Genomic DNA, 21,611 nt, shown 5'->3' with positions numbered 1-21,611 from the left:
AGAGGAGGACAGGGGATGGAGGGATGAGAGGAGGAAAGGAGGACAGGATGCAGGGATTAGAGGAGGAGAGGAGGACAGGATGGAGGGATTAGAGGAGGAGAGGAGGACAGGATGGAGGGAGGAGAGGAGGACTGGGGATAGAGGGAGGAGAGGAGGACAGGATGGAGGGATGAGAGGAGGACTGGGGATGGAGGGATGAGAGGAGGACAGGAGGACTGGGGATGGAGGGATGAGAGGAGGACTGGGGATGGAGGGAGGAGAGGAGGACTGGGGATGGAGGGATGAGAGGAGGAGAGGAGGACAGGATGGAGGGAGGAGAGGAGGAGAGGAGGACTGGGGATAGAGGGATGAGAGGAGGAGAGGACTGACAGAGGAAAGGAGAAAGGGATGCACTCTGGGCTTGTCCTCTACATGCAGGGCCTCATTACTGGGCTATTATAGAGCTGATAGCCCTGTTGATCCTTCATCTGACACACACACACACACACACACACACACACACACACGTGCACGGCTGGGTTAGTCATTTACCTTGACATAATAGCAGGGCCGGACTGGCCATGTGGCGTACCGGGCAAATGCCCGGTGGGCCGGACCTACTTGTGGGCCGATCTAAAAAAAAAAAGAGCTAACGAACGGCCCATAGAGCAGGGACAGCGGCCCATTGGTCCATTTTCTATACTGACACTGGGCTGGCCCAATCATATGTAGGCCCCACCCCTCCCTCTGTTAGTTTCAGGTGTCATTTGCGTGGGCCGTTAGAGAGCCAGCTGGCCTGTCCCCCCGTCAACAAATCGCGCAGCAGCACCCCCCCCCCCCCCCCCCGTCAACAAATCGCGCAGCAGCCCCCCCCCCCCCCCCCGTCAACAAATCGCGAAGCACCCCCCCCCGTCAACAAATCGCGAAGCACCCCCCCCCCCCCCCCCCCCCCCGTCAACAAAACGAAACTGAAGGTGTTCCATCTCACCGCGTCGGCTCGGCTAGTGGCCTGACTGGGGCTACATTTCCCGGTAGGAAATATTTACCCAGTCCAGCCCTGGGTCCGGCCGATTGTGGTGGGCCGGTCTGGGCCAAAAATGCCAGGGCCGATTTTTTGTCCCAGTCCAGCCCTGCATAATAGTCATTATTCAGACACTCATGTCCAGAAGAACTCACAGCCACAGGAGCGCCTCTCACTGGTCGACCAAGGCAGATCCTGCTGTGAAGCACAGCCAGTGAAGTGACTGTATTACCTGGCAGCCCGACTCGCTAACAAGGCCAGACATGGAGGAGTCTGGCTGGTGGGGATGTGTTTGTGTTGTTTCTGATAGGGAGGTAATTAGCATGTTACTGGGAGACAACAGAGAAGGCATTGCCAGTTCTGAAGACAGTACATGATGCTGTGTGTGTGTGTGTATGTGTGTGTGTGTGTGAGAGAGAGACAGAGAGCTGTGGGATCGGGCACTCCAAAGCTAGCCTATAATGGGCTTGCCTGCGAGCTCTCTGTCTCTCCCTTTCTCTCTCTCTTACACACACACACACACACACACACACACACAGACACACACACACACGTCCATCAAACCTCATTTAAGTTTAGTGCCATACTGGGCCAAGTGCTCTGCAGCACTGTTAAGCTGAAGCCATTATGTGTGTAAATATTGGAAGTGTTCTGGAGCTTGTACATCCCGTGGGTTAGGGGAGCGTCTGTCTGGAGGCAGCGGCGCAGACCCACCGCCCTCCGGAGGCGTCTGCTAACACCATTACCCAGGAGAGGGTGGGGGGCCTGCTGGAGAGACATTAACAACAGCATCTGTTAGCCAGTTCGCTACCCCACCCAGATTCAATCAAATTGCGATTAGGTTGATTGGAATACGGACACATTCTGGAGGGTTCCTGTCTTTGCCTTCATGTCTTTCTCTGTCCCGTATCCAGGGGCGGACTGGGGAAATGATTCAGGCCAGGAAATGTAGCCCCAGTCAGGCCACCACCCCAGACCTAGGGCTGATTTTCCAGTGCGCGCATCACGTTAACATTACAAGTATAGGGCTTCTCGTTATATCGTAAAAAAAAACAATGATACACATTGTTGGACCTCGGATGCAGGTTTGCGGAACTGTACAGTCGTGTCCAGTTGTAGTTGTGCCAAGTTGGCAGTTGTAATTAGAATGTTGGAAGTTTAAAATCCAGCTACAAAATCGATCCAACCCCACTGCTAATAAACACGGCACACCAATCCAACGTTGGTGTTGGTTGGGGCTGTGTACAGACACCTGTAAGTCTACATTCTCTCACATCTCAAGTGTTACTGTACATTGTTGTTGTATACAGAGATACCGTTGTTGCAACGGTGTGTCAGTTTATACAGATATAGGCCTACAGTTGTTGCAACTGTGTGTCAGTTCATGTAGCGCGCGTGGCTATAACGAGGTGCGGAAGTTAACATTGTGAAAGTGGGGGTAGTTTGTTCGACGAAAAAATAGTTCTATTTGATTTTAGCTGTTGTTTCGACATTCGTATGGCAATTAGCCTACAGTCTACAGGTGAGCATCCTGGGCCTGGTAATTACACCACGCCATTCCAGAGCCTGAAATGCATGTTTATCATTGTTGTTTTTTTAACGATATTACGAGAGGCCCTATACTTGTAATGTTAACGTAATGCGCGCACACTGGAAAATCAGCTCTAGGTCTGGGGTGGTGGCATTTAAGAAATTTTAACCTGTACGTCTCAGAAACATGCTAGGGATTCTACAAATAGGGCTTAAAGTGTTATTCAGTGAACCTAGGTTTAATACAGTAGACTAACTAACTAGTATGTCTTAAGTCAAAAATCAATCCAATCAGAAAAATATAGGCCGTATCTTTTCACAATGAAAGTCATTCAGCCAACAGACACAAGTCAAGTCCAACCCAATACATGCAAACAAGTTTTGTCTAAAGGCCATTTTATCGTTAGCTTCCATTTAACCAGCACTTGATGCACAAATGCCTTTCACATCACAGAACTATGTGATAAATAAATACTGTGATTACAGCAAGATGACCAAGATTTCAGCTCAGCAAAGTGCGCAGATCAAGACATTGCGGGAGGCAGGTTACTCTACCAACGACATGGGAATATTACTTTGACATGGGGGTTGTTGTTAATCTCACCACTGCCGTAATGAGCTGTCCTGCGACGGAAACAACAACCGAAGACTGAAGCCATTATATTAGCACGGATCGATGTCCATGACTACCTTTTAGAACGGGGAAAACGATCTGCGATTGTACATGCGAAATTAAAGATTGATGGATTTTGGGATAATGGCTCTGGAGGAGGCGAAGGCCAGACCGTTCTGCGTTAGTGAAACAGAATGTGAGCTTGCGAGAACGGGATGATCGTACCAGGCTACATGGACCCCACGCAGCCATGGTCCCTGCACACTGCATGTCTCAACGGGTCTCTCCCTCTCTCTCTCTCTCTCTCTCCAGTCTCTTTCCTTCATCTCCTCATGTCCCCTCCCTCTCTCCTGCATCTCTCCGCCTCCCCAGGGGGTCTATGAGTAGGGGGCAGGCAGAGTGGCGTCTGCCTGTCTGTCCCCTGGCCCATGGAGATGAGTGAGGGACAAACTTCCAGTGACAGAACCCTCCCCCCCGGTCCATCTGGTCCCTCTCAGGCTGTGTGACCAGGTGGTCAGCATCTCCTCAGACCACCCTCTCATGTTCCTTCTGATGCTCGCTAACTACTGGCCTTCGCTGGGGCAGGGGAGGAGAGGGGGGAAGTGGCGCCCAACCAAGGTGTCAGCTACCATAAGACCAAGATGACACCTTTGTGGTCCAGGTGATATTTGGGTCCATGAGTTGTAAACGGAGCTATATATCATACACACACACACACACACACACACAGGGATGGGGATTGATAAGATTTTAGCGATTCCGATTCCATTTTCGATTCTGCTTATCGATCAGATTCCTTATCGATTCTCTTATCGATTCTCATTGGGCAAAAAAGAGTACAAACAGGTTTATTCACATTATTTTCTTTTATATGTACTACTTTGAACATGCCAATTACAGTGCTGTTTTTAGGTGTATTCATCTTGAACTAAAAATAAAACTGACATAAACAAATCAGTATTTTTGACTCTGAACGTCATCATCTGAATTACATGGATGGAAATGGAGATTATTCATATAGTGAAAGCTGGTTTACACAATTAAACAAATGGCACGAACACAATAGATAGGGACTCTGGAGGAGTTTACCTTCGACTACACTAACGTTAGCTGCGCTGCTGTCGTCACTCCGGAGCGCATCAAAAACAGGACATTCCTGCAAAGTTATCGCATGCTGTGTGGCCAAATTTTTGGCATATTTGTAGTATTTCCCCCCTTTGATGATATAGGTTTTTGCAAGCATTGTAAGTGGCCGTGTTGTCATCTTGTCGCGTGAAATGTAACCACACTTTCGAACGTTTATGCCTAGACGACATGTTGCTGGCCTCTTCTACTGCGGTCTAATAAAACAGAACAAGGCATCGTGCGTGTGACATCATCGCGCATGCGCAGCAACAACAGGAATCGATAGCGGAATCGTTAACGATTTTGGCTAACGATTCCAAGGAATCGATTCACTGGGAACCAGTTCTCAACAAGAACCGGTTTTCGATTCCCGTCCCTACACACACACACACGTCGTTCCAATCCAACACAAACCAACGTCTTGTGAACCATTTTCTTGCTTTGCTTTCTTTCTCTGTCTCCCTCCATCCTCCTTATTGGGGAGTTACAGAGTTGACAGCTTAGCAAAACATATCACCATTAACTTTGATTAAAACCTAATGTAGGGTTATGCAACATCTTTAATGACAGGCCCGCATAATTATTTGTCTCCTGGCAGTTTGCTGGAACCAAAACAGGGAGTCTTCTTTCATGTCTAGGCTCAGAAGCTCTCTCTGCTCCACCCCCCCCCCCCCCCCCCCCCCCCCAGACAGCCCTCTCATTGCTAATGCAAGCTGCATTTCCCAAATCAGCTCTCCAGCTAGATAGTATGCTACAGCTGCTACAGCTGCACTGCACTGCTGTGTGTCTCCGGAGACGTTGGGCTTGTTCAATTATTCATCCCCGTTCTTCTGGGCCTCTTTGTTCTCCTCTGCTGTGTGTTTGTCTTTGGGCTCACCAGGGGACCGAGAGACAGAACCGACCCGGTTAGACATCACTACCGGGTGAGAATATATCATCTAGAACACAACCGAACCCAGTCCTGGTTCTCTAAAGATGAGAGAGCCAAACAGGTCAGCCACACAGCATAACAGAGGTGATTCAAAAAGAACTATCCCAGCCACAGTTTAGTAGGGGCAGAGTGGTGAACCAATCAGAGTTCACCATGGAAAGAGTGGTAAACCAATCACACCTCCTCTCTGTATAACTACCAGAGCCTCCTCCTCTCCTTCGTCTCGTAGCGCCCACAGAGTGAGCAGCCTATAAATAGTGTGTTTGTGCGTTTGATGAATCAGTTGGAGATGAGAGGAGAATGCTGCCCCCCCCCACACCTCTTCCACAGTATTGGTATTCAGTGTGCAGCAGACTCCACTCAGGGCTGAGTCCTCCTTGGCGCCCAGAGCATAAGAAACCATCTCTACCTGTCCTCTACGACTACAGAGGAGCATGCACATTGCTATTCACAACCTCGCTCCAGGAGAGGAGACGAGAGGGGAGGGGAGGAGGAGAGGGGAGGAGAGGAGAGGAGAGGAGAGAGGAGAAGAGGGGAGTCGAGGAGAGAGGGTCTTTCAAAGAGCCTCCCAGTGGGACGATACCAACTCTCATTATCATGATTTCAGCCCTCCAGGAATGAAGGAATAGCAGCGGAGTCCAGGAGACGGACCGAGAGGAAAGAATATGAGGCCCCTCCCTCAGAGAGTTAGAGCTGTATATAGAAGCCAGGCGGTTGGATAGGGCCCTTGAGAAGATTACTGTCGGAGTGGAAGTGTGGGTTTCAAACATCGACCAGTGAAGTCTCTGGAACGTCAGTGATGCTGGTTCCACCACATCAACACCATCGAACGTTTGGTCTGAAGTGATACACCATGTGTCACCAAAAATACATTACAATACATTACAGTCATTTAGCAGACGCTTTTATCCAAAGCGACTAACAATAATTGCATTTAACGTAGGAAAAGCCAATGTACTAAAACTTGCCAGAACTCAACATACCAAATACCAACATGTCTGTCTATCTGACACTATCTATCAACAGCAGGGCCATCAACTCTAACACCCATTTGGCTGGGGTGGGGCTGGGGCGTGGAATAGGTCACATGTCCGTGGCGCTGACATCATGCAGACTGCAGGTAGCTGTGTAGTGATACAGAGCTGTAATGTGAGCGCAGGCTTGGTCCTGATGTTTGCCAAGCTCATTTTTCAGTTTTTCTTTTTACAGATTATGAAAGTATACATTATTAGTTCTCAAATGATGTGGTAAATCAATGTGCATGCAAATATTTGAAGAAGAGATATGTTCCAATGAATGTTGGTACACCTGAAATCACTAAGCAGAGAAAAAGGGCTTCAAAGCTTCAGAGCTGTTCACACTTCTCACAGCACATGGGTCTTTGACGAGTTTGTCGCAACTTCAATTTTCATGATATGAAAAATAGGAAAACCAGAAAAGGAAAGACAAACTATTTTGACCTCTAGCGCACATCTGGGCCAAACCTCCAGTGGCATGACTGTGAGACAGTAGATCATTACTGTGAGACAGTAGATTGTGGCGCCAGCATCACAGCTGTGTGAATGTCTTATCTCCTGAGTGTGTCAGACGTGTCACAAGTGTGGTGGCAAACAATTATGAAGTGTGTGTGTGTGTGTGTGTGTGTGTGTGTGCGTGTATGGGGTGTGATTCGTGCCAGCGTAACAAACACTCAGTGCTTTCGTCGCCTGCATTGCGTGTATAAAGGTACTTTGGCGAGCTGATTAATAGGCGTGCATATACGCACGCGTTACGAGTCGCTCGCATTCTCAGAGGGTGACGTGTAAAAAGTGCCGTGCCATTTTTGCGCACATGCATGTAACGTTTGCACGCTCGTGTTAAGTCAGCGGGCACTAGAAGCTGCGAGCGGGGCTCATTTGTCCATATTGAATAAAAATTAAGAATATTTATTTGCACTCAATCAAATTCCAGGACCCTCCTTGCATAACTTTTCCTAGATATGTGTCATTTTATCTCCACTATCGCTACATTTTCAAATAAGGTTGTGGCTGTTTGAACTGCTGCTGACGGTGCTGCAGCGCCCTCTATTGACAAGAAACACGTGTATCTGAACATTTGTTTTAAATTGCGAAGAAAGAGTCATTCAGATATAAGGCTTTATTAAAAACAAGTTGCTTAACATGTTCGAATTCCATTTATTGAGAATGCATTACCAATTGGCAAGGACGAGATTAGAACCAGCTATGATTTAAAGGCAACTGACCTTACACGTGGCCCGCTAACACGTCTACCGTGCTAGCAAGGCACTGGCACGTTTGACACGTCGCTATGCAATTTCTGCCGACATTACAAGACGTACGTACGTACGTACATCTATGATTTTACCAAACTGTCATCTGTCGCATCTAACCTGTAGTGTTGCCGTCACGCACACGATGCGCAATACGTGTAAACAACATGTGCACAGCGTCTGCGTTACAGGTAGGCCTACGTTACAGCTATGAGACGTCTGTCTCTCCATTGTTTGTCAATGGAAATTATACACGTGCGTTTAGACGTTTGATGTCATCGCGTCTTCATAAGTAGGCGCAAGTCAAGCGTTTCAGTATGGTGTGCTGGCACTAATCACACCCCATAATGTGTGTGTGAGTGAGTGAGTGAGTGAGTGAGTGAGTGAGTGAGTGAGTGAGTGAGTGAGTGAGTGAGTGAGTGAGTGAGTGAGTGAGTGTGTGTGTGTGTGTGTGTGTGTGTGTTGGACCTAGGTACTCTCTCCAAGCTCAGCCTGATCCTCTCAGCCCTGCCGTGGCCGATACAGTCTACCTGGCCAGTATTTTGGTCCCTAAGTAAATAGGTCAAGGCCAGGTCTGAAACCTCTAAATGAAAAAGTGCCTCAAAGATTCAGAGCTGTTCACACTTCTCACAGTCAGGTAATGGGGTGGGATCAATAGCTTGCCTGCTTTGTTAACAAAATGTAACTTTTTTGTGATCCTAAAACTGTATGTTATATTGACTGGGTTCTTCAATAATTCAATTTTCGTAATATGAAAAGGGAAAACTGTTTAACTTTTTCTGACCGCTAGCATATTTTGAAGCCTGCTGACATGCTGACCAGGCCAGCAGACTGTGTTAAATCTGTCCACGCAGGCGTCAGCAGCCAGCCGTGAACGCCACCAACATGGCCTGCTCAGATCCTGACACAGGAGGATGAACAACATCACTGTCAAGATATCGACATTTCCAGCAACTATACCACTGAAAGAGGAATGTTCCAAGATGTTATCAACTGAAAGGGTCAATGCGACAAGCTAGAGACACAACCAAGCAGTCAAGCGGTCATGTTTTGTCCGACTTATATAACCACTGTTGTCTCACCAATATGTCCTTGTGCAACCCGGTATCACAGCTAAACATGGAATAAAACATGTAATGTAATAGACTCAGTTTCACGTTTTAGCCATGCTTAAACGTAGAATACACACGTTTTTGAAAACGTGAAATAGACCTGTTGCTTAAACGTGTAATAGAGACATTTTTCAATGCACGTCAGTGCTGGACACAGGGGTCAGTCCAATTTACGAAACTGGACCCAGGAGTGGAGCTACTCGGACAGCACTGAGTGAGCACGCTCCTCATATCTCAATACCCCTGCTCGGGCCCGCTGGCCCAGGTGCTCATATCTCAGTACCCCTACTCGGGCCCGCTGGCCTGGGGGCTCATATCTCAGTATCCCTGCTCGGGCCCGCTGGCCCAGGTGCTCATATCTCAGTACCCCTGCCCGTGCCCGCTGGCCTGGGGGCTCATATCTGAATACCCCTGGTCGGGAACGCTGGCCCAGGTGCTCATATCTCAGTACCCCTGCCCGGGCACGCTGGCCCAGGTGCTCATATCTCAGTACCCCTGTCCGGGCATGCTGGCCTCGCAGCTCACGAGACAGCAGAAAGGTTGCTCAATTCTCGCTGCCTGTGCACCTCCTGGCTGTCAAACTATTGTTATTATATGCGATAAGAGAAATGTCTCTATTACGCGTTTAAGCAACGGGTCTATTTCCTGTTTTAAAACAATGTGTGTATTCTATACTGATACTGAGCCGTTTCACACAGGCACCTCTGCTGGTCTGTTAGCCGTTTAGCTGTGATTCCCCGCTGCCCTGTGAGATGCACAATGCTGTTGTTCTGGTGTTCGGACAACATAGTGCATATTTGATTAGCTAGCATTAGTTCACCCCCTGCTGCTGCTGCTCCACTTCACACAGTCTCACTCCCATTAATCAGCTCCAGCCCATGATCTGCTCATGGCAGCCTGCCCAACAACACACACACACGCACACACACACGCGCACAATCACGCACGCACGCACGCACGCACACACACAAGCACGCACGCACACACACACGCACACGCACACACACACGCACACACACATACACACACACACACACACAAAACACACACACACACACACACACACACACACACACCCTCCCATCAGACTGGCTGAAGAGTGCGTTCATTACCCTGGCAGCCTGGTCGACCACCCGCCCATCAACCCTCTCATTTCTTTCAAGAATGTTTTCAGTTCCATGCGGTTGTCCTCTGGGTTGAGCCCTGGTTGGACTGGGAGCAGGGCAGTTGTCCTCTGGGTTGAGCCCTGGTTGGACTGGGGGTAGGGCAGTTGTCCTCTGGGTTGAGCCCTGGTTGGACTGGGAGCATGGCAGTTTTCCTCTGGGTTGAGCCCTGGTTGGACTGGGGGTAGGGCAGTTGTCCTCTGGGTTGAGCCCTAGTTGGACTGGGGGTAGGGCAGTTGTCCTCTGGGTTGAGCCCTGGTTGGACTGGGGGTAGAGCAGTTGTCCTCTGGGTTGAGCCCTAGTTAGACTGGGGGTAGGGCAGTTGTCCTCTGGGTTGAGCCCTGGTTGGACTGGGGGTAGGGCATGAGGGATGAGCACATGGAGGGATGAACCGCTGGCCGCTGACCGCTGGGGGCCGCTGACCGCTGGGGGCCGCCGACCGCTGACCGCTGAGGGCCGCTGACCGCTGGGGGCCGCTGACCACTGGGGGCCGCCGACCGCTGAGGGCCGCTGACCGCTGGGGGCCGCTGACCGCTGGGGGCCGCCGACCGCTGACCGCTGAAGGCCGCTGACCGCTGGGGGCCACTTACCACTGGGGGCCGCCGACCGCTGACCGCTGAGGGCCGCTGACCGCTGAGGCTGCTGGGGGCCGCTGACCGCTGGGGGCGGCCGACCGCTGACCGCTGAGGGCCGCTGACCGCTGGGGGGCCGCTGACCGCTGGGGGCCACTGACTGACATTCGTGTGCGATCCCCCCACGCCTTCCTCCCTCTGGCGCCGCAAATCATCCACTGCATCAAATGACGTCATTTCCTCTGGAAGCCTCGTCAATAGGTATGAATATTTCAGAGGCAGGATGTCAGTTGATCCAGCCAGTAATCCAGTAACACTGCCAGCCTATTGCAGGGGGCCAACAGGTCCCTTTGTTCCCTGTTGGTTAACTTAGTCACTAGGGTTTCTGGATGATACACAGGTCCTAAATGTACCTAGGCTTGGGTTACTATGTATATTTTGGAAATGTTATTTTACATGGAGGACTCTGTTACTCTGTAACGATCCAGATACACATGAGCCTCCAGGGCGTTCACTGTCACATCTCTTCCAAACATGAGAGGGCCAAGAGGGGCAGGCCAGCATACACACACACACTTGGACACACACCCACATATAGAAACACACACATACGTATGCACACACACACACACACACACACACACACACACATAGAGAGACATACTGTAGACACACACACACACACACACACATAGACACACACACATATAGACACACACACACACAGACACAGGCACACGCACACACATACACATACACACACACAAACAGACACGCGAACACACACACTTGGACATACACACAAATATAGAAACACACACACATACGTATGCACACACACACACACAAAACTCCTCCCACCTACCCACCCACCCACACTCACACACACACACACACACACACTGCAGCTACCGGTTAGTTTAGTGATCCAGTATTCTACCAGTTATTCCAATGAGTAATCAATTGAATTGATTATGATTATTAGTAGCTTTTGCCCTGATGAATGTCTTCGTATGACACTGTTTACTGAAACAAGAGGTGTAGTAATAATCCTCATCACTGTGAGCGGAGCTTTGGTCGGTTAGCAGATCCTAGTTTCCACTGCAGACACCCTCCCTCAATGTAACTGGTCGTCAAAGAGACACGTATTGTAGTGTAACGCTAGCAGGCTAGCTAGCTAAGCGTTTTGTTTAAGCTTGAAATTATCCCAAACTTTGGACTGTTGTTTTCTCTGGCCTGTCTCATCTCTCTATGGTCTCTCTCGTCCATTTTCCAATCCATGCCACCAAACCACGTCTTCCTGCTTCTCCTGTCCACAAGCGTCCACAGCAGGAAGCGCGCTGTGGAAGCCTTGATGAAAATAATTTTATTTGAAAAATTATTTTGCATCGTTGATTTTTAGTAATGTAGTTATTTGAGTTACTTGTGGAACCATTCCGGCCCAACTCTCATTGCTGTATTTATCTTTGTTTTGTTGTTATGGCAGCTCAAAAGTAATATTGCATCACAATATTGTATCATATACATCCCGCATATCAGCACACTATACCATGGTCTGGGTGAATACTCGGTTCTGAATGGCTGGAGGAGTGGTGGTTAAAACCATATATTGCACACCTTATAATGCACACCTCGGCTGAAGTTTAATCACTGTTCTAAATCATTGTGCCATTAAACCCATGTTAACTATGGGATGTTACATAACATGTTTCGCTGTTTCACTGTTTCAACATTCCAATGTTGATTCCCAGTGGTCTGTTTATCAAAATAAAGTCTGTTTGAAAATATGTCGTAACTTTGTCGGTTCCTCGTAGTGTCTCAGATGTAGTAGCCCAACTAGATTCATCCACGGCTGTATCTATAGCAACAGTACATGGCATTAAATGCTGAGCTCTTTGATGTTTCTATGGTGATTGGTTACAAGCTATCAATTGCCGACTAACATTACCCAAGTAAGAGATAAATAAACAACATGGAGGACTTCTAGATTTCTTAAAATGTGAGTAAATGGCACATATTGTTTTTGGCAAAATGACCATGGCATAAGCAGGATAATCAACTCGGAGCTGTGTATTATAGGGTTAGGAGGCACTTCGCGGAGGCAACAACACTCCGCTCCACGACGGGTTGTTATCCGCCTCCATGTCGTGCATCCAAACCGTATAATGCACAGCTCCTCGTTGATTATCCCTTACATAATGACTCCTGAACCTGGACTCTTCCAGCACCCAGATCCACTCTATGTCCATTGTCCAGAGACGTTAGGTCCTTAGCAGTATGGTATGGATTAGACGTGTCCATCAGGTTGACCTCAACTATTCCTGGACAGATCTACTCATCTTGAGGCCTCTCTTGTACCCTTGGAGCCGGGTCCCACAGCAAGACCCAACAGAGGAGACCAGGAGGGTCCATCATGTGTTTTAAATGGTAAATGGACTGCACTTATATAGCGCTTTTCCACCTTAGCGGCATTCAAAGCGCTTTACAATGGCCTCTCATTCACCCATTCACACACACATTCACACACCAATGGCAGTAGCTGCCATGCGAGATGCTAACCTGCTCATTGGGAGCAATCTGGTGTTAGGTGTCTTGCTCAAAGACACTTCGACATGTGGACAGTCGGAGCTGGGATTCGAACCACTGACCCTTCGATCACTGAACAACCCGCTCTACAAACTGAGCTACAGCCGCCTTAATAGCTTCGTAATAGCATCATACTGCAGTAATGCATTTTTAATTGATAATAGCATACGTCATATGCATTTGTGTACTGTATAGAGCACTCACCGAAGACATTTGTAATACACTTTACAACATTAAATAAACCTCTCTCTCTCTCTCTCTCTCTCTTACTTAGCTCGTTGGTCTCTGATTGGTGGATGAGTAGAGTCTGAGATTGATGGCATGTTCAGGCCATGCTGGTAAGCCAGGCAAGGGGACAGGGAGTGCATGACGACACGACACGCACACTCTCTCCGATCTCCACTAACGCATCACGAGACCGATCACACTCCTAAAATAGCCCCGCATTAGCGCGCTGCAGCGCCTGGCCCAACGCCAGCCAGGAAGGAAAAGAATCCAAAGCAACCAAAATGTACACTGATTGACAGCTAGCGTTGGAGCTAGCTGTGTGTCTAGCGGCCATGATGCAGAGTGAGCAGGGGACGAAAGGATGGCTGTAAGGAAGACAGGGAGGGGTGCATAGTTAGCCTGTTGGAACAGAACCCAGCTCGACCTCAGCCAATCCTAAGCAGCTGTCACAGTAACGAGACCTCCCTGTCACGCTCCTCTGACCTCCCCCGTTAACCTCTTAATGCAATGGATCCATTAATCCTCTTTGCACAAATCAATTAACCCAGTGATTATGCATATTACCCTGTCAATCACACACCCTGCAATCCTCCCACTGCTATCTATAGAGATTCATATACGATTCAATCATCTAAAAAGCTTTATTGTCCATTTCAGGAGGTAGGTTTGTTTATTTATTTGGTGTTCTAATGACATGTGGAGTTTGAGACATTGTACCCAGTAAACATTGTTAATTATTGTCAATTTTCAAATCCTAAACCACAAATATTTGATCAGAACTTCAAACAGCAGCTAGGAGCAGAAGCATCTCCCACTCTGGGAATAAAAGCTGTTCTCCAGACTCGTCTAGGATCTCACTACAGTATATCAAAGCTTTATTTAGAGCAGATTGTGTTTCGACAGGTCGGCAGGTCGTGCCGTTACCTGTCAACGAGGCTGAATTGATGAGTTCCTGCGAACGCTGCTGTATTGTGCCAGTCGACAGGAAGGCAGATCCAGATCTGCCTCTCATCCAGAGAGATGAATCATTCACAACGCTGCTGGACACTAACGCCCCCTAACAGAACGCTGTAACAGAACATCCTGTAACAGAACATCCTGTAACAGAACGCTCTGTCTGTAACGGAACACTCTGTACTCTGCATCCCCGGGAGACAGGCCTCAGTCGCGCTGTCCGTGGGGGAAACAGTCACCAGGTGCGCTGCGGTCGCCCCCGTGAAAAGAAATAGAATAGAAATGTGGTATAATATATATATATATATATTATGGCATTAACAGAAAAGTCCACTTGTCGACATCAGTAGCACAAGTCGACTCCCGCGGGGAGGAGTTGACAAGTCATGTTTTTTTTCCCCTCTCTCTCTCTCTCTCCGTGTTTCTGTACCTGAGATAGTCTCAATGTCAGACTCATGAGAGTTATTGTGCTAATACACTACGTTGCTGCATGCTGCTGATCTCTCTATTATGTAGTATGTGGAGCGATTCAACTGACAGGGAGAGACTATCCTGGCTAGCCATATCGGAGCTAACAAGACAACTAGCAGCTTGAATGACCTTCTGATGATGACAGCGGCGACGTTCCTCACAAGTGTTTGCTTAGTTAGCTACGTTCGCAATACCACATGTGGACAAGTAGCGACGATTGTCTGCTCAGTTCGCAAATTCAATTTGCACGTGTGAAAGTGATAGCGACGTTCGTCAGGTTTGTCTTCTCAGTTTGTAAATCCAGACAGGCCATAATTACTCCTCCTTACGTGAGCTACGTGAGCTACGTGAATGCCGCGAACAATGCACACATTGATGACTTACTTCAGAGGGGTATTCCAGAAAGCTGGCTAACTAAGTAAGTAAGCCTGACTTCTGCTCAAAGTAAAACCTAGAAAGCTATTTTTTTCTTCAGTCCATGTTCCAGATTTGAAGAGTTTCCAGGTTTTACTCATTGCAAAAGTCAGGCTTACTCAGTTAGCCAGCTTTGTGGAATACCCTCCAGGCCATTATGTTATGGTGTTTTGTTGATGTTTTGTTGCTGTATCTATGTAGGCTATTCCTCCGCTGTGTAAGTGTGATGACGTCATCACACGACTTGTCGACTCGACTTCGACTTTATTGAAAGATAAGTCGACCTGAACAAATCTAAAGTCGTTAATGCCCTAATATATATAGTACTGGCACAACTGAATTCTTGTCGCTTGGCCTAACCGTATCTTATCAGCACTAATCACTTCTTCATTCCAGTCCCAGGTACGCAGCTAGACATTAAAGGTTCCCAAACTGGCAATTTACTATCCGTAGTCTAGCAGTCTAACACACTGATCCTTATCTACTTATCCCAGCCGATCATGGAGGACTGTGACTGTGTCCATGATATAGGCAGTGCAATTAATAGCATTCAAGTAGCCAATACAGTTGTACAGTCAGTTGTTGTTGACAGAGTCTGAGGGCAGACTAGACGTAAACACAGGCAGCTCTTCCTAAACAGGAGAGAGTATGAACACAGCTCTACGGAGGCCCAGAGGAAACAGGGGGTCCTCCTTGGGTTACGCCAGCTCAGCAGGCCAGGGCCGCCCGATCCCTGTGTTCGGTTTCACCATCCTCTAGACGGCCTTCACAAGCCCAACCTCTCTCGTGTCATTTAACCATAACTGCATGTATGTCTTAATCCCATATATCTCGGCATTAAGTCGCATCATTGATAAATGTGCAAATATCCCTGTCGGCGAGCGCGTCAATCCGGGGGCGGGGGGGTGGGGTGGAGCCCCAAGCGGCCGGGCGTTCCAGGGCGTGGCGCAGGCGGAGGTTCTAATCCTGAGAGGCCACACCATTTCCGCTCCTCTGCCTCTGATTCGCCGCCGGCCACGCTCCCTTTCCCACGCGCGACGGGATGCCCGTAGCGCCTCATCTCCTCCTCGGGGATCCGTCGTCACGGGCTGCGGCGTTGCCAGAGTAATTAGCGGCGTCTCGGTGGGCGGGGAGGAAGAGCTCTCTCAGCCGAGAGACGGCGGGTCTGGAGCCGGAGGAAGGAGCGCAGGGAGAATAACCCTCTACATGGGAGACGATGAGGCCGCGGTCTCCCTCCTCCTCTTCCTCCTGCTCTTCCTCCTGCTCTCCCTTCTCCTCTCCCTCCTCCACTACCTCCTCCTTTCCCAGCTCCTCTCCCTCCTCCCCCTCCTCCTCTACGTCCGGCACCCATCCCTACCTCCCAGCAGAGCAGGTAACACAAGCTGAAGCCCCGCCCCCACCGGCCCACAGGCTCCGCCCCCCTGCGGGCCGGACGGCGCTCCCCGGACAGAGGGAGGCGCTACGGGCGCCCAGAGCCCTGCGTGCCACCCTGGTTAACGACGTCACAGGGCGTCACAGCTGACGAGCCGCGATCTCAAACCCGAATGTTCCCATGACAGCCGTTCTGTACGAGGGGGCGGAGGAGAACACGCACGACAGAAACTTTCTAGATTTTCAACAGAATATCGTAAACCTGCCCCTGTATGAGGAGCAGAATGAGGGATTGTAATAGACCAGCCTATAATGTCTTCCTCCGGTTAGATTTAGGGGAGACATATCAAGTCTCTCTATGGGCTAGTCTCTCTGCATCATCGGAATCAATGAAAGCTTTTTCATGCCGCTATGAAAATCTTACAGCCTCCTCGGGATCCAATAAAAATCAGGACTTTTGACAGGCGAACAGAGGCTGGGATACCCAGGAGCCTGATGGATAGTCCTGATGCTCAGCCTGGTCTCTGGACACGGTCCTGTCCTCTGATCAGACCCATGCAGGCTTCGCCTACTCAATACTCCACACGCACTACTCACTTTAGGGCGTATGGACACACATGTGTGGGAATATTCAAATAGCCTATATATCAGGCAACACACACACACTTAAAATATATATCATGTAATACACACACACGCACACACACATATACACACATATACAAACGTATATGTACATGTGTGTGGGCGGGGGGGGGGGGGGGTGAGTGTCTGCGTGTGTGTACAGTATGTGTGTGTGTGTGTGTCCATCTGCCTTAAATTGATAGAATGATATGTTAGATAATAGGACGATGTTAGTAATGGTGGTGTTCTCCTGCACGGCAGCTGTGAGTGGGCGGAGGTAGGCTTGAACAGGGCAGAGGACGGGAACGCCTGAAACCATCCTCATTTGATCCAGAGCAAAGGTTCCTGTAACACAGCCTACCAACAGACACGCGCGCGCGCGCGCACAGATAGTCTAAATGGACGCATACATACAGATACATGGAGTTGATTTCAACCTAGCCCCCCATAACGGAGGTAAGGCCAACAACGGGTGTCTTAACACCATCACACACCACACGCACGCACGCACACCCGCACCATCACCCAACATTACCACATGGAGTCAAAATTACGCCGAGAAAATGTCATACGGACCTCAACTGAACTAATTCCCGCACCTGACCCAATAAATCACCCCGCAGCCCGCTGCAGATCTCCGCCCGGCAGTCAGTCGTTACACAAGGCCCTAGACCGCCTGAATTCGGTCGAAACTACCGTCCTGTGCACGGCTCGTTTGTGACCTTGCAATGCAGCCCGGTTATACTGCCCACACCTCGTTTTCACAAACATCCTGTGTTTTACCTTGCTTTAAACTTCTACGTTGAACCATGTCGATGGTCCTATGGCTTACGTGTAGCCAGGTGCCGACGAGCCATCGACAGACAGATGAGAAATGCAAGATATACACGCATTTTTATATTTTAAACAGTAAAAGTTTACCTCGAAGAAGGAACGCCAGCCCAGCACCGAGCGTCAGGGAAATCGGATCTTCTCACATGTCATATGTTCCCATGTTCCGGTTCTGCTTTGCTCCATTGGATCGCAGCTAAATTATATCGATGTAAAGTGCGCTGTTTTTCATAGCGCACAACTCCGCGCTGCCCATCTCCGCTGGGTGTTTGACTGGTATGCCATCCGCTAGTCGCCTACTCGGTAACCCCTCACAATCCACCGGCGCTCCCGTGTCGTCCTCCGGTTGGAAATTAAAATCCAAGACAACCGACGGCCAGAAACAGTCCAATTCCAACGCCCTTCGACAAAATCCTCTCCTGAAAAACGTGTGTCGGTTATCCTTTCAGAGTCGATGGAGACCGTGCCATCCTCTCGCTCGTTGACGCGCCTTGCGACCGTAGAAGCGTTCCTCTGCAGTATAAAAAAAGAAAAAAGAAAGAAAAGAAAAAAAAACGCCGGCTTGCTCTATTTAGCTGAGCGCGTCTCCGTCTCCGCGGCCGAAAGCGGAGAAAGTGGCTGCTATGGGGGAACTCGGATCGGATCACAGCAGGGAGACCGTCGCACCGCGGCACCTCGCGCGCACTTCCCCGCCTCGCTCCTCCTCGACGCAGTTAATCCAGAGGCTGACGGAGTGCCAAGAGCCAGCCTCGCTCTACGGCCAACTTGTCCAAAAAAGCGACCGCTCTCCCGTTCCTCCTCTTTAGTTTATTCTCCGTTATCCAGCCTCCTTTGCACGGTTTCAATATCCAAATATAGACTCTATGACAGGTGTACTCAGGATGATTTAACCTGGCTGGAGCAGTTAGGAGAGAGCATGTGATGACAGTGCCTGTATGCCTTCTCCCCTACCGGCTGGGAAAAGAGACGGAGTAATTACGTTCCCATCTCTCTCTCTCTCTCTCTCTCTCTATCTCTCTCTCTCTCTGCGGGTCTGAAAGTTGTCACACCGTCACACAGGTAACGGTTTTGATTGTAGGGATCTAAAGGTAGCCTACAACTCGGCACTCAATTGGAACGTTGTGCTGTTGGACTGCGCACACTCAGGAGGAGTCTAAACCAGCAGTTGTTTTTGTTGCATACATTACAGTCATTACCATACATACCTTCTATGGTCACTGTTACAAATCTAGGCATATCCTATACGCATTATAACATGGTCATATACAAGGGTATAGACAGTGTATTCTACTGACGTGGACGGACATGAATCAATGGTAAATGGACTGCACTTATATAGCGCTTTTCCACCTTAGCGGTACTCAAAGCGCTTTACAATGGCCTCTCATTCACCCATTCACACACACATTCACACATCAATAGCGGTAGCTGCCATGCAAGGCGCCAACCTGCTCATTGGGAGCAATTTGGGGTTAGGTGTCTTGCTCAAGAGCACTTCGACATGTGGACAGTCGGAGCCGGGATTCGAACCACTGACCCTTCGATCATTGAACGACCCGCTCTACCAACTGAGCTACAGCCGCCCCAATCAATGATGCTACGGAACTTGATGACTATAGATGACAGCACACAGTAGGTCAAATTGTCTCATGTGGTAGGCTATAGTCTATTAACAGCTGTATGTGTGTGTGTGTGTGTGCGGACGTGTGTGTATCATCGCCACAGTCAAGCGGACCATGATTTCATATCAATATGAATTGAATGTGACCTCCTTAGTCATGCACACTGCCGCCTAATCATTCTGATGGGACTGGGAGGGCGGATGTACAAGCTCACTATTGATTGACTTTGTTAAGCCATTGATTTGATTCCTACATTTGATTCCTCTGCATGTTTGCCATCTGGTTCCAGGCCTGTTACCGGCTGACGGAGCTGGAGCCACATCAACATGCGGCTCCGCCCCCTCCCTCGGCGGCATCATCAGTCGTGTGTTTAGAGAGTGGATCTGAGCACACAGCCAAAAACAAAATGCCCACAACAGAGCAACACCATCTCTTTACCGCTCCTGTTCAACAGTTTGTAGGCATTAAAGGAACTGTGTTTTACCATGGCAGTTTTAATATATGGAAACCCATTGGTTATGTAAAGCACCTTTGTACAGTATAATCTTAAGAGATACATTCTCCATGATTCATTGGTGTATGTTATAAGTTGAAATCGTTGGGGATCTGCTACTGTAGTAGAAGAATATTGACTTGTCCAGTCACCTCTAGGGCTGAGCTTCTTGGAGTGAGGGTGTTTATTCTGACTTCAACAAGACGCTTCTGTTCCTGACGCTTCACGAGAAACAATCATTCAGCATGATGGACAGCACTGTGGACCAGGCTCAGTCAGAACCATGGACAGCGCTCATAGGACCAGGCTCAGTCAGAACCATGGACAGCGCTCAGTGGACCAAGCTCAGTCAGAACCATGGACATCGCTCAGTGGACCAGGCTCATTCAGCACCATGGACAGCACTCAGTGGACCAGGCTCATTCAGCACCATGGACAGCGTTCAGAGGACCAGACTTATCAAGAACCATGGACAGCGCTCATAGGACCAGGCTCATTCAGCACCATGGGCAGCGCTCAGTGGACATAATATAAGCTCAGACCTGTAATCTTCATCTCGCTACAGAATGTACACCACATTCATGCTCCAATATGTTTTGCCTTTTCAGAGCTGGATCTTGCCACATTGGCGGTCAAGCCCTGTGATTGCATCAGTGAAAAGCGAGCTATTTATGCTGGTCCTTCACCACATGATTTGACAGTGATGTAAAAGCATCAGTACCTTTTCATAGGGTGTGTGTGTGCTTGTGTGTGTGTGTGAAAGAGAAATAGAGATATCGAGAGAGAGAGAGAGAGAGAGATCGATCGATCCAATAATCCTCTCATGTCAGTCACACACCTGCACACCTGTGTCAGCAATCACACACACACAAACACACACCATCCCTGTTCACTGACACACCCGTGGTGACCTCTCTGAGGACGCCAGCGACAGCTGAGTTCTCAGAGCTGAGCTCCAAGGGGACCTATTACTGGGTGCAGGTACTGTATGTTCAGCAAGTGGTTGGGAGTCATGCTATAATGGTCAGGTCAGATCCTCGTTAGACCCCCTACAATTTGCCTACCAGCATAACATCGGGGTGGAGAATGCGGTCAACTACCTGCTCCAGCGGGCCTACTCTCACCTGGACAAGCCGGGAGGCGCTGTGAAGTCTCCAGCGCCTTCAACACCATCCAGCCCCGGCTGCTACAGATGTGAGAACATAAGAATGTGTAACTTGACCCGTGGTATTCTAACAGACGCTTTACGGCATTCCGCACCACCTCTCGCACGCCCATAGGGGCACAGTAATACTACTCATTGACCCATTGCTGTAGCTCATCTCGCACATTAGAAGAGCCTACCTTGTTCTCAAACTCCTTGTTATCTGTCTGGTTGTAATTTAATTATTACGAACAAAGCCTATCTATCTATAGTATCTATCTCTGTAACTGTCGCCGGGTCTATATCTGTTAACTCATATGGAACAAGGTTAACAGGACGAGTAAGCTAGCTAACAGAGCTGACTAGAGATGTGTTTGAAATGGTTCACTCACTCCCTATTCCCTATGTAGTGTTACCCATAGTGAACTACATAGGGAATGATTTAACAGTTTTCGGACACTACATGGAATGTCATTGCGTCGGATATTCATGACGCAATCAAGGCCAGGTTGGCAGCAGGTTGAAATATCAGGTAGTATTCAGGTTCCATGTTTGGTT

The sequence above is a fragment of the Borostomias antarcticus genome, assembly GCF_949987555.1.
Source record: "Borostomias antarcticus genome assembly, chromosome: 16".
Taxonomy (NCBI): domain Eukaryota; kingdom Metazoa; phylum Chordata; class Actinopteri; order Stomiiformes; family Stomiidae; genus Borostomias; species Borostomias antarcticus.
Note: the sequence above shows the minus strand (reverse complement) of the source record.